Source organism: Squalius cephalus, assembly GCF_949319135.1.
Source record: "Squalius cephalus genome assembly, chromosome: 2".
In the NCBI taxonomy this organism is placed as follows: domain Eukaryota; kingdom Metazoa; phylum Chordata; class Actinopteri; order Cypriniformes; family Leuciscidae; genus Squalius; species Squalius cephalus.
The window spans coordinates 14,656,719-14,670,692 of record NC_137123.1 but is presented as its reverse complement, the minus strand read 5'-3'; the positions used below and the strand labels follow the sequence as shown (position 1 = coordinate 14,670,692).

Genomic DNA, 13,974 nt, shown 5'->3' with positions numbered 1-13,974 from the left:
TCAAATCCAGCTAACTGAGTTAGCGACGTACGAAGAACGAGCCCCTGGTCAAACGTAGATATGTATGGTAACCATAATGTTTTATATTTGAGCGCGATCGCGTTTGAATGTATCAGATTTTGCAGCGCGATCGCGTTTGAATGTATCATTTGAACATTTGAAAAGCAAAACGCACCAAACGGCTTCATGTTTTTACTATTATCTCATTTCATATCATCATAACGAATGGAAACATTTGAAGTAACATGATAATCAATATATTTTTCTCTAGCTTGGTTGTTACTGAAATATTTTGGAAGATTTATACTGCTATCTATTGTTATTATTATTTTACCCAGCACTGCGCATAGCTTATGCCTACAAGGCACAACAAACCTTGTGTTCATTATATTATATATTGTTGGAAACATTTGTGTGTGTGTGTGTGTGTGTGTGTGTGTGTGTGTGTATTTTGTGAACTTTAAAAAGCAATTTTAACCAGAAAAATCTAATATTTATTTCCAAAATCGTGCAGGCCTTTCTCTTGATATCAGTATGTTCATTTTTTTCAGGGCCCAGATGCCACTGAGTCCTGCCGACTTCAACATTCACATGAGTCTCTGGAACATGAACATGGTAAAGTGAAAATCAAACACCTTGGAAATTAAAGGTATGTAGCCTACAATGTTTTTAGGAATGGCACAAAGGTCTGTCTTTGAAGTGTTTTTTTTGGGGCATTTGTTGTGTATCTTTTGGGTTATGTTGTGTTGTAAATAAATCCAAACAATTTAAAAGCCATTCTTTTTTAAATCTCCTCATTTACAGTATTGTGCAAGGTTGCTCAGAATGACAGGGCTATTAGGAGCTATATTAGGATAGCTCCTAATAGGGCCGTTGGGGAGGTTCTTTGTCTTTCTCAGGTGAGAAAAGCTTACATATTAATGAGCTGCCGCATAAGGCTTTCTAACACAAAACACGTCGTAACATTTTTAAATCAATATATTGTCTTCTCTGAATGAGCAGTCAGGGTGATTTTCACATTGTTTTGGAGCAAATATTCTAGGCTACGTGATACAATTTTCAAAAGTATTGTGAAGAAATAATCAGTATGGGTTTCATGGCCTTATTTCAGTGAGAATTTTTTTTTGTATTTTCACAAACCACGCATAAATGTCATTATCTCAAAACTACAAACTTTTACATACATGCTGTTGATATATTATTGTAGCAGAGTTTGTGCTGAATACAGTGTAATTAGACTTTATCCATGAAAATGTCACAAGTAACAGAAATAACCAGAAATGTCAGAGCATGTCAGAACACCTCCAGGGCCCAGAAAACAGCTCAGACCTCAGAGGGTTAAATGAAACTCAAATCATCAACTTCTAAACCTTTGTTAATTCTTCTGTAGACTAATGGCAGTAATAAAGTCAAAGTGGTTAATAATAAGTGAAGCTGGTAATGCTGTTCGTGGAGTTGTTTAATCCTCCTCTGCTGAGATCTTGAGATATTTAATGTCTTATTTTATCTCCAGTTGATTTTGCTGTGGCTGGAAGTCAGTTGTAGTTCTTTACAACTTACCGTATATGGACAGGAGGAGAAGCTCACGGGCAATCGGGGGACATGGATGCAAAATGACAAAATAATTAATCAGAATACTTAGCAAAAGTTTCTCCTGCTCCTAGCTCATGGACAGCTCCTACTCACACTCTCCGTCTCTGCAAGTTTCGCAAGGGAATGATTCAGATTTCTCTTGGCACAGCTACTAGAAGACAGACGGGTTGCTCACGTCACATCTACGTCGTCAAGCTCAGTTTGAGTCTGTGCAGTACGCTCGACCCCCAGGAAGTCAGTGCTTCAAATTGACTTCACGTTTCTCCGTTGAATCCAGTGGGGTCGCTGTGTCCATTTCTTATACTGCCTATGGGACCAATGCAGCACGAGCCGATCTTGATCAAGTGACACTGTTACTAAACAGCGCTAAGAGATCCAGTAAAGAAAGCATTTGAATTCGCCACTGAAATAATATCATCACTGTGAGATCTAGTGAGAAGCATTCACATTTCTCCATTATTAACAGATCAAAAAGCACTGACGCGGAAACCAGGAAGAAACATTGTGCTTTCAAGTAACGTCGGTTTTATTTCGACATTATGAATAAAATTGCTGCCCTCAAATGTTAATCTGAAATAAAATAAACCTTTGTTTATAACTAGCCTACTACAATATTACATTTCTTTCTTTTAATAATGAGCTGTTTTTGTTTTATATGCTCCTAAGAAGAGTCAAGTATAGCTCCATCATTGCTCAAAGGGAAAAAATTATCATACACAGCAAAATTCCCAGTGTTAAATGAACACTCCTCAGTGTACATATGTGTCCACACTACAGAGTGTTAAAATTAAGTTAATGAATGAAATAATTAAGTTAAAAGTTATTGAGATAATTAAGTGATTCATTTAGTGATGATTGGCCATTAGTGGTGACACCTGATGTTAATAAGCAAAATCATTGACGGAAAGAGAAAAAACAATAACAGAAAAAAGAGAAACACCAACTGACTTCGAGCCATTACACATTATTGCGCTTATTATTACTAGTTTGACTTTATTTCTGTCACACATCTACAACAGTTCTTGAGATTCAACAGAAGTTTAGACAGTAATATTTTGTAGAATTTTTCGTTTCAAGTCACCATTATGGTGGTCAGTGTTTGCTTTAGTTGGGCTCTTGACCCTTTACTTTTTAACATTACACTCTAAAAAGAGATGTGTTAAAAAACAACACACAAGATGTGTTGATGGCATTTTGACACATGTTGTGTAGATTTTTAACACACAATGTGTGTTAAAATGTAACACTGGAAACACTCTAAAAAGAGATGTGTTAAAAAAACAACACACAAGATGTGTTGATGGCATTTTGACACAATGTGTGTTACAATGTAACTCTGGATAGAATAGCACTGGGTGGAGGGCAGTTTTTATGAAAAAAAAAATATAGGTATATTTTATTTGGTATCCCATAAAATGCTCTAAAATAAATAAAGCAATATATTCAAATAAATAAATTAAATCTTAATTCATGAAAACTTAAAGATTAACGGTTGTTTTTTTTGCAGCCAATCACATCATGCCTCTTTTTCAATGTCTTTTTCAAATGCTGCTTTCACTTGTTATTAATAACCAGATTAACTTTATTTCTGTCAGACTCTACAGAAGCTCTTATTGAGAATTACCAGGTTTTGGTGTTGATGATTCATTGAATGTTTCATTTAAAGTCACCAGAATCGTGATTAGTGTCAGCTTTATTTGAGCTCTTGACCCTTGACTCTTTAACATTAGTTTCTCTGATTGTTGTAAATGTGTATTTAATTTGCACATTTGAAACAGCAGAAATAATCATGAGAAAAATATGCTTCGATGATAATATTATCATCATGAACATGTAAAATTGTTCAGCTGAAGCTCAGAAAGAGTTTAATATTTGAAAGATGAGTGTAATACATAATAGATTAGCATAATGCAATTGGCTCAAAATTAATTAATAAATACACAGTTCGTACAGAATCTTACAGTCAAAGGTATCAAACAGACATCAAGAATCAGCGTATGAATCTCAACAATGGTGACAAACAAAATGCTTCATGCAGCAATGCATGCTGGGTGCCACCATAGTGCAAATCTCATCCATGACTCCCAGCATGCATTGCGGCATGAAGCTTTTCGTTTGTCACCATTGTTGAGATTCATACGCTGATTCTTGATGTCTGTGTTTGACTAGTTTCTGCTGCAGATTAAAATTTTCAGAAAACATTTATTTTATTATTCTGCTCTGCTGGATAGCATGATGTAGTGTCACAAGATTGTTATAACTAACAGCACATAAATAAACTAAATGCACACCATCCATTTACTCATAAACCTGATCAGATCAGCACTTGTTGATTATGACATCATCAAGAAACATCTGATCATATTTTCTCTCACCATAACAAATGTATTTTATTAAAATACAGTTACAGCAAGAGAAAGACTAAAAGAAGAATAAAGGGTCAAGAGCTCAAATAAAGGAGCCATTAATCACGATTCTGGTGACTTCAAATAAAACGTTCAATGAAACATCAACATCTAAACCTCAGTTAATTCTCAATAAGAGCTTGTCTATGTAGATTCATGATGTCTAAAACATCCAAATGTTCAAACAAACTCTTTATTAAACGTCACTGGACTCCAGAAACACAAGTTAACAATACGTTTCAGTGTTCGTCCAAACACTCAGTTGTAAAAACACAGGAAGTAACTCTGGCAAATACACACCGACTACAGTCACATGTGACACATATCTGACACAAGTTGTGTAACTATAACACATTAGTGTGTAAAAGGTTTCAACACACTTCTGTGTAAGAGGAATAACACATTAGTTGTGTTAAAGGTAACACAAAATGTGTAGTCCTTATAAACACAGAGATGTGTTAAGAATTGACACAGGTTGTGTGTTAAATTTGACACAACATGTGTTGTCCCTGAGCACACTCACTACATGTGTTAAAACTGACACAATATGTGTTAAAATCTACACAACATGTGTTAAAATCTACACAACATGTGTTGTCCCTGAGCACACACACTACATGTGTTAAAACTGACACAACATGTCATTTTTAACATCTCTTTTTACAGGTTGTGTTGTTTTCAACTCATCATTTTGAGCACCGACACTCACCATCACTGTGAATGGTATGCAGTGTTTGCTATGTTCTCAAACAAACAGGCCAGTGGAAATACAAGTTATTTATATACATATATTTTGTCAGTTGCTACATTTGAATAAAATTCAAAGTGCAAACTCGGTTAACCTTTATTTCTTCATGAACTTTTGTCAAAAGCAGCATTATCAATTAGGGGTTGAAGCATGAATAACTGAATAATGTCCAGTACAGTGAGTGTGTCCAGTCATTGAGCTTGAAACATTGTGTTGTACTTTGTGTGCACATGCATTCTGTACTCGACTATTGATTAAACGGTTAATATTTTTGCATCTGGCCCTTTCGCTTTATTTTTTAAAATGACACAATTTGTGTGTTAAAATGACTTACACATTTATTGTGTTAAATTTGACACAACATGTGTTGTCCCTGAGCACACTCACTACATGTGTTAAAACTGACACAACATGTGTAATTTTTAACACATCTCTTTTTAGAGTGTAGTATTTCTCTGGTTGCTCCAACTCTGTGTTTATAAAGCACATTTGTTGTGGCAAGATAAACTATGACTTTGACTGTGTTTCCTGAAAGCATTGCAAGCCTAATTTGATCGAATAGACCATTTGATGTAGTTGGTCTGCAATCAAGTTAGGCTTAAGATGCTTTTGGAAATGCAGCCCTGGTTATGTTTCAATGATTTCACCCAGCATTATAAACTAATTATATAAATGCATCAATCAATCAATGGCTCACATCATGCATTGCAGCATGAATAAATTATGCAGCTGAATTGTCCTGTAATTTTCATTGTTTTTTCATTGTTTGCTTTTATTTTGCTATTGTTTTATTATGACTTTAGTTTTGTGATGTTCAGAGTTGATCTGTTCGTCACTAGTTTGTTTATTGTCACCATTGTTGAGATTCATATGCTGATTCTTGATGTCTGTGTGTTTAAACACAATAGCTTCTGTGCACAAAGTATTTTCGAAATTGTTCATATTGCTGTTGGATCTCAAACTGTGGAATCTCAGAGCTACAATCACCAATACTAAAATGAGACATCACGCATATAGTCGAAGATCTAGACTCTGAATTACATCAGTGAATCAGGTCACTACATGATGATAATGTCATTATCATCATAAGATACTGTGAGCAGGTCGTGTTTTCTCTTGCAGTAACAAATGTGCTTTATAAACACAATGTTGGAACAGTCAGAGAAAAACTAACATTAAAAAATGTAAAGGGTCAAGAGCCCAACTAAAGCAAACACTGACCATCATAATGGCGACGAAAAAAATGGTTAAATGAAAAATTATATAAACCATTACCGTCTAAACTTCTGTTGAATCTCAAGAACTTTTGTAGATGTGTGACAGAAATAAAGTCAAACTGGTAATAATAAGTGCAATGTGTAATGACTCGAAGTCAGTTGTAGTTCTTGTGTTTCTCGTTTTTCTGTTATTGTTTTTTCTCGTTCCTTCAATGATTCTGCTTATTAACATCAGGTGTCACCACTAATGGCCAATCATCACTTAATTAATCACTTAATTATCTCATTAACTTCAACTCTGCTTCAGTGTTAATTTTAACACTCTGTAGTGTGGATACATATGTACACTGAGGAGTGTTAATTTAACACTGGGGATTTTGCTGTGTACTTTGATGTTAGTTTTAATAAAAATGTATAAAAAATGTAAAATCAAGGAAATTTCTCTGGCATGTCTTTTTTTTTTGCTGTATCGAAAACGTACCGAACCGCGACACCAGTGTATCGCATCGAACCGAACCGTGAATTTTGTGAACCGTTAAAACCCTTAATCTTCTTTAAGCGCAATGGAGCAACTGTGTCTAAAGTGCTGGAAAAGAGAGTGTTAAAAGTTTCTGTCGCAATATCGAGTTCTTCTAAGCTATCCGGGATGCTGACGTGATGAAACTGATTAGGAAGATTATTAATAAAGCAATCTTTAGTAGCAGAAGTGATAGTTCTATATTTATAACAGAGTCGGCTTTGCAACCTTGTCTAAATTAAGTATACATGAGATTAAATAATGATCTGAGATCCCAGCAGGCACCGGACGTCAGTTCAACATTATTTTGACGTTGGACTCCAACGTTGGACAGACGTTTGATTTTAGTTGGATATGAAAATCGGGTTGACGTCAAAACCCAATGTCAGTCTGAAGTCAATATCCAACGTCTTTCCTACGTTGGATATTGACGTCATACTGACGTTTGGTTATGACGTCAACCTGATTTTCATATCCAACTAAAATGCAACGTCTTTCCTACGTTGGAAGTTGACGCCATACTGACGTTTGGTTATGACGTCAACCCGATTTTCATATCCAACTAAATTGCAACGTCTTTCCTACGTTGGATATTGACGTCATTCTGACATTTGGTTATGACGTCAACCCGATTTTCATATCCAACTAAAATGCAACGTCTTTCCTACGTTGGAAGTTGACGTCATTCTGACGTTTGATTATGACGTCAACCCGATTTTCATTTTCAACCAAAATGCAACGTCTTTCCTACGTTGGATATTTACGTCAGACTGACGTTGGGTTATGACGTCAACCCGATTTTCATTTTCAATCAAAATGCAACGTCTTTCCAACGTTGGATATTGACGTCAGACTGACGTTGGGTTATGACGTCAACCCGATTTTCATTTTCAACCAAAATGCAACGTCTGATTTAGACGTCAGACTGACGTTGGGTTATGATGTCAACCCGATTATCATTTTCAACCAAAATGCAATGTCTGTCCAACATTGAAAGTAAACGTCAGTCTGACGTTGGGTTATAACGTCAACTCGATGTTGGGTAAACCTCCCATGTTGGATGTTGCATTTTGGTTGAAAATGGAAATCAGTTTGACGTCAGAACCCAATGTTAAGCTAGACATCAAACTGGGCCAAATATCATTCAAAACACAACATCAGCTGTCAAATTCCAACTTAAAGAAATATATGGTTATTTTGTTGGCATGACATCGAACTTTTAGCAAAGCCAGGTTTCCGTTGTAAAATAAAAATCAACATACAAAGAAACTTCATGTAACAACAAGATCGAACAGAGGTCAAGATTTCAAGGTCAAGACAACCCAAAAGTATTTATCTTAAGACAAGAGCAAACAGAAAAGTAACTTAAAAATCTTAGTGAAACTGGAATCCACAAATGCTGTTTATTAGATAAATGACAAAGAAATTAAATGGATTATAAAATAACCTTTTATTTTATTTTATTTTATTTACATTATTTTAACAGAAGGATTTCAACAATAACCATTTATATTTAACATTATCCTTATTCTAAAATTGTACAATTCTTTTTCCTGCCACCTCCGCCCACCCTGTCTGGGGCATATTTTAAACATAAGGCAACAACCGCTCCAATGTTTGCCTCCGTCTTCTTTGAAGTCCTCTGGACACTCTCTGTAAGAAATATTAGAAAATTAAAATGTATGGGGAATATAGCATATGATGCACTACAGTAACTAAGCATTAAAACAATAAATATTTAAATATTCAGAGTGTCTCCAAAGCCATGCCTCCTCTGCAAAGAGCCAGGAGGAGAGACAGAGTTGGTGGAGGAAAGTGCAACGCTTTTAGATTACCTCATGTCTTATTCACTGGTGAGACATAACAATAATAATGAATGTGAATAATGAAAAAAAGTTGTTGTTTTTTTTTTTTTTTTTTACATTTTGCAATAATATAATGTCATAAGTTTTTTTTTTTTTTTTTTTAAATAAAACCTTTTTCACTTGTTGGTTCAAGAGGAACTGCTAATGTTTGGCATCTATTCTCACTTTCTCTGCACAATGAACACGCTGATGACATGTTTGTTTTTCCAAACAAGTTGTGTAGAGGTATGAAAATGTATATATTGACAAACGGTAGGACATCTATATATATATAACATTATTGCATGTACATGCTGTAACTCATCAAAAGAGAGAAATTTTAACTTTTGATGCTGTTCACAAATAGCGATCAGACATTCTAAGCAGAAAAATGTGAATGCACAGGCGCAAAGCCTAAGTGTTTTTGCAGAGTGTCTTAAGCTAAATGAGCATTTAAGTAAAAAATCATCAGAATGAATGTAAAAACAACAGTTAGAGTAGGGGTGGGGGATCTTACAAAAATTTCATATCACGATCTTATAAGAAACAATCACAATCCATGATCATAATCGGTGATCTTCCCAAATTTAAGATGAACTCTCATCAAGAAAATTCAGACTGGCATCGACCGATACCAATCTGATATACTAAGATATGAATTAATATTTAAATAAATAATCTGAAAATTAATTAAAAAAGTAAAAAAAAAAAAATCTATAAATTAAACAGCCTTATTTTATATTGTAACTTCTTGATTCTGTAATTGTAGGCTATTACCGAATTTTTCACATATAAAAGAAATTGCTTTAAAAAATGTAAATAAAAAGAGTGTAATTAAAGGACAAGCCCTGTTTTCAGATCGTTTCTGATGAAATAGAATGGTTATGATTTAAATTTGGACACATGCTGCTGGCCTGAGAATTTTAGGTTTCTGTGGTAGCCCCCCCCCCCCCCACACACACACAATGGCTGCATAGGTGCACTGGAACAATCCTTCCTAAAACGCATTAAACTTTCGTTTACAAAGACATGAAACTCACCGAGTGGTCAGGTGTGTTCACTGATATGCTCACACAAAAATCGCTGCAAAAGATGCTTTCCAACAGGTGCTTTATCATTCGTTGTAAAACTGTGGACCTATTTTTCTAAACGCCTCACACCCGTACATTCTTCCGTTGAGAGCTTGACTAATAGACACTCCAGCCCAGTGGAGTAATACCGTACCTCACAGCACATCCAAAACAAGTCAATGGAGTTGGACAAAAACTACTATAAAACTTGTTGGAAAGCATCTTTTGCAGCGATTTTTGTGTGAGCATATCAGTGAACACCCCTGACCACTCGGTGAGTTTCACGTCTTTGTAAACGAAAGTTTAATGCGTTTTAGGAAGGATTGTTCTGTGCACCTATGCAGCCATTGTGGAGGTGTGGAGGTGTGGGGGGGGGGGGGGGGGCTACCACAAAAACCTAAAATTCTCAGGCCAGCAGCATGTGTCCAAATTTCAATCCTAACCGTTCTATTTCATCAGAAACGATCTGAAAACAGGGCTTTAAGTGTAAAATACCGAACTTGTCCTTTAACTGGTGTAGGATTGAAAATAATCCAAGATATTTTAAATGAACAAAGATATTTGCTTGACTGTTTTTCTACCCCCTCTTTCTAAAACAATGACCATTTGGAGTTGCTAAGGCACAGAGGGGCTGATAGTGATCTAGGCTTGTCACACCTTTAGTACAGTGGTGGAAGTGTAATTATCTGATTGGTCAGTTTGAATGTCTCACATTTGGGTTTTGGTCACATGGTCAAGGAAAGGATAAAACAAGATTGAAACTGTTGCTCTGGCTCTTTGATGCTCTGGCTCTCTTCTTCTCTGGATCCCTTTCTTGGGGGCTCTCTTCTTATTCTTGGGGCTCTCTCCTTTTGCCTCCTCTTTTCTTTGTCTTTGTCTCTCTCTCTCTCTCTCTCTCTCTCTCTCTCTCTCTCTCTCTCTCTCTCTCTCTCTCTCTCTCTCTCTCTCTCAGGTAACATTTTTCATATATGCTGGGTACAATTAATAATATAAGTTATCATCATCTCATACATATATTTTGTAACTATTTTAAGTGTAACCATAACCATATTTTGTCATTAAACCTTTTCAATTATAACTAATGTACTAACTAGTTTTGATTTGGTATTGACTTTGAAGTGCTACATATTGCAATACAATATCGTCACTATCTATAGCAACGCTCTCCCACAAATATTAAGCTATTGTAACTGCACTTATTTCCGTCGTTGGTATAAGTGGCAGTGGGTGGTTAAAGACAAGAAATGTGCAGTTTTCTACCATCTTGCCAATAACGTTTCTTTAGTCATTCGGCAGTTCTTGCAGCTTGAACCACTGCAGGAATTTCACCCTTACACTGGGCACTCAGTAAGTTTGTGCGCACTAGGAATCATATTTTTTCAAATAAAGACATGGTGACTCTCATTTTACATTTAGCACAGTGTAAATGACATGAATATGACAGAGGGCAACTGAATATAGCCCCAGCATAGTTTGAAATCAAGGGTTTAAAGTTTGTTGATCATGTGTCCCCAGTGAAGCTGAACTAATTCACACGGACTGACCGTCTATGCACACTTCAGAATATTTGACAGCTGGATTCGACTAGCAAGGATTGTGAAATTAAATGTTTTTTAAATATTCAAAGATTTGTTTAAATTATATAAATGCGTATATTTGCTGAAAGCTCATGGTAAATGAGAAAGTATTAATAGTGTTTGCCTTTCTGTTACAAATAATATAAAAGCAAACACTATAATACTTTTTCGTATACAGTTTACTTTTTGTTCTATCCAACAACAGGTTCTATCCAGTAACGTATTAGACAAAACTGTTAAACAGAGACCATAAACTAATGAAGACGAAGAATAGGAGCGCTGTGTGCTCAGGGTCGCCCGTAAAAGTAAAAGTCAGCTTCACTGGGGACACATTATCGTCAAAATAAAAGTCCTGCTGTTATGACATAAAAGTTTGCGATCTCTAAGACTCGCTTGAAAAGTCGACCGTGGACGTCTTCAAGATCGATCAGGATATAAAATTGTCAGATTGCCCACCCCTACGTTAGAGTTCTGAAATATTAAAGATATCAAATGGAAATGTACTATGAGGTTTCCGGGGTTTTTTTTTTTTTTTTTACCTGTGACAACATTGTAAAGATGGAGCTTGGTGAAGGCAAGCTTCCCCTTCCCACACTTCATATTGAAACTGGCCATTACCTCATTTGTCATCAACCTGTGGATACAAAAGAAAGAGGATTTAAATAATTCCAAATAATTAATTATATACAACACATTATGAAGCGGTTGTTATAGTTTAGTAGGTTTGTCATATCTTGATGTCACACTGGTTTTATAACATGTTAAAATTGACACTTTCGGGGGTGAGCAAAAACACAACGTTTTAGTGTGGGTCCTAAAAGGTTGAAAAAGTTAGAGAACAGACGCTACACTTAAAACCTGAAATTGTCTGCTCAATGCAGCGTTAGTGAGGAGCTGACTGACGGGATGATGACGGAAGATTTAGGTTTGAAAACGAAATGTAAAAGTGCCTATTTAAGCAAGTTTGTCATTGTACTGTATTGTTTTGTTTTACATTAAGATCAATAATGAACCCACCATTCAAGCAATTGCTGCCAATTTGAAAGCAAAAGTAAAATGCACAAATCATATTTTTCCCTTATATTATAACTGAGGATGACATGGGCCCTTAAGTGGGTCTAAGTTTTTAACACTAACCCATTCAAATGATTTGATATTTCTACACACACACACACACACACACACACACACACACAAACACAAACACAAACACAAACTACCACTATATACTTACTTGCTTCTGGGATTGGGTACGGGGAATGTTTCCCATGTGTTGGTTGACTTTGCGTAGATTGCTGATCAACAGGTGAACCTGATCTTCGACTTTGTTTTGTTTGGAGAGATGGTCCTCCTTGAGAAGGTGGTCTGGTCTGCTTTTCTGAGATGGGCTCCTGAATTTGCCGGGGGGCTACAAGAATCAGAGAGTAAATTTACAGCTTAAGACAAATGATTAACTAATTGTAATATGTCATTTTGGTTTTGACATCAACACTATGGATTTTACTATGACATATTACTTAATTAGTTAATGGACACATAATGATACCTTTGCAAATCATTAGCTTTGACCCATTGTGGTAATGAACACATTAATTGACACTATTAGTTAATAAAATATATTATTATGGAATTAATACATTGACAGATTTAATTAATTACTATTATATTAATTAATCTATTAATCATTTAGACTCCATATTAGTTGCTGATGCAGTAATAATTGTGTCATACATTAACTCATGATTATCTGTGCATTAGTTAAGAATGAATTAATGCCTATTAGTGCACCCGTATTGTGAAGTGTTAACTTGTAAAAAACTAAATTATTAAGCATGTTACGGAAATAAAATAAGTAGGGCTGGGCGATTTAAATCGCGATATTGTTATGCGCATCTCGTCAGTAAAGCCGGTTCCTTGATTAGTAGTAAATCACCATCACCTGCTTTCAGATGAAGCGGCATTTACTACAAAGAGCCGTAGTTAATTGACAATGATACTTTGGATTAACTTAAAACAATTGATGTAATTTTGTTACAGCTAATTTTTTTAGATTTTCTCAAATTGAATTTATGATTTAGTTAAAACCATAAATTTTGATTTAATGTCAAACCAAAATTTTAATTTTTTCCAACTCAACGTTTTACCTTAACCCAAAGTACACAGCAAAAACTCCAGTGTTAAATTAACACTCAAGAGTGTTGAAGTTAATGAGATAATTAAGTGATTAATTTAGTGATGATTGACTATTATTGAAGACACCTGATGTTAACAAGCAGAATCACTGAAGGAAAAAATCTCAAATTGTAAGCCATCGTTATGGTGATAGATGTTTGCTTTAGTTGGACTCTTGAGCCTTATATGTTTACTTTAAATTTTGTTTGGCTGCTGTATCTGAATTATAACTGTCAGATGAACAAAGAAAAAAAGTGATCTGATGGTGTTGGTTATATTATGACAATCATCATTTGAACTTGATCACTGAACTCATTAAGACCCTTATTTCTGACTTAGATTTATGTTGTTGGTTACAGCATAACTGTGATTCTGCATAAATATCCAGAATTTTAGATATAATACAAAGGATTTCTTAAAAGTTATTTTAGGCACTCACAGACGTCAAGATTCAGTCTATGCATCTCAACAATGTTGACGAGCAGAATATTCAATTAGGAAAAGTAAATTACATAAACAATTCAGATTATAATTTATTCATACCGCAATGCATGATGGGAGCCATTAATGAGTCGTGATTGATGGCAGCCACTGCAACATGCTTTATTATTGTCACCATTGTTGAGATTCACAGGCTGATTATTGATGTCTGTGTTTCTATATAAATTCATTTGAAGATCTTTTGATCAGAACAATGTTTATTAAATATTTTGGATTATATGAAAAATACTGAAAATCATTTGCTGTAGAATCACAGAGCTGCTGTAATTAACAAGTTAAACCAAACTATAAGTTTTATTTTATGGATCACAACATGATTATGTCAAAACA

The 13,974-nt window shown here is 35.1% G+C and overlaps 1 long non-coding RNA gene across 1 annotated transcript; it reads right to left on the bottom strand.

Moving 5' to 3' along the window:
- Nucleotides 1-8,057: 8,057 nt before the first annotated feature.
- LOC307150531 lies at nt 8,058-12,309 on the bottom strand. The gene is made up of 3 exons (XR_013819745.1): nt 12,206-12,309; nt 11,511-11,605; nt 8,058-8,133 (listed from the first exon to the last, which is right to left on the bottom strand). It is a non-coding gene; the product is annotated as an uncharacterized lncRNA (long non-coding RNA).
- Nucleotides 12,310-13,974: the final 1,665 nt, after the last annotated feature.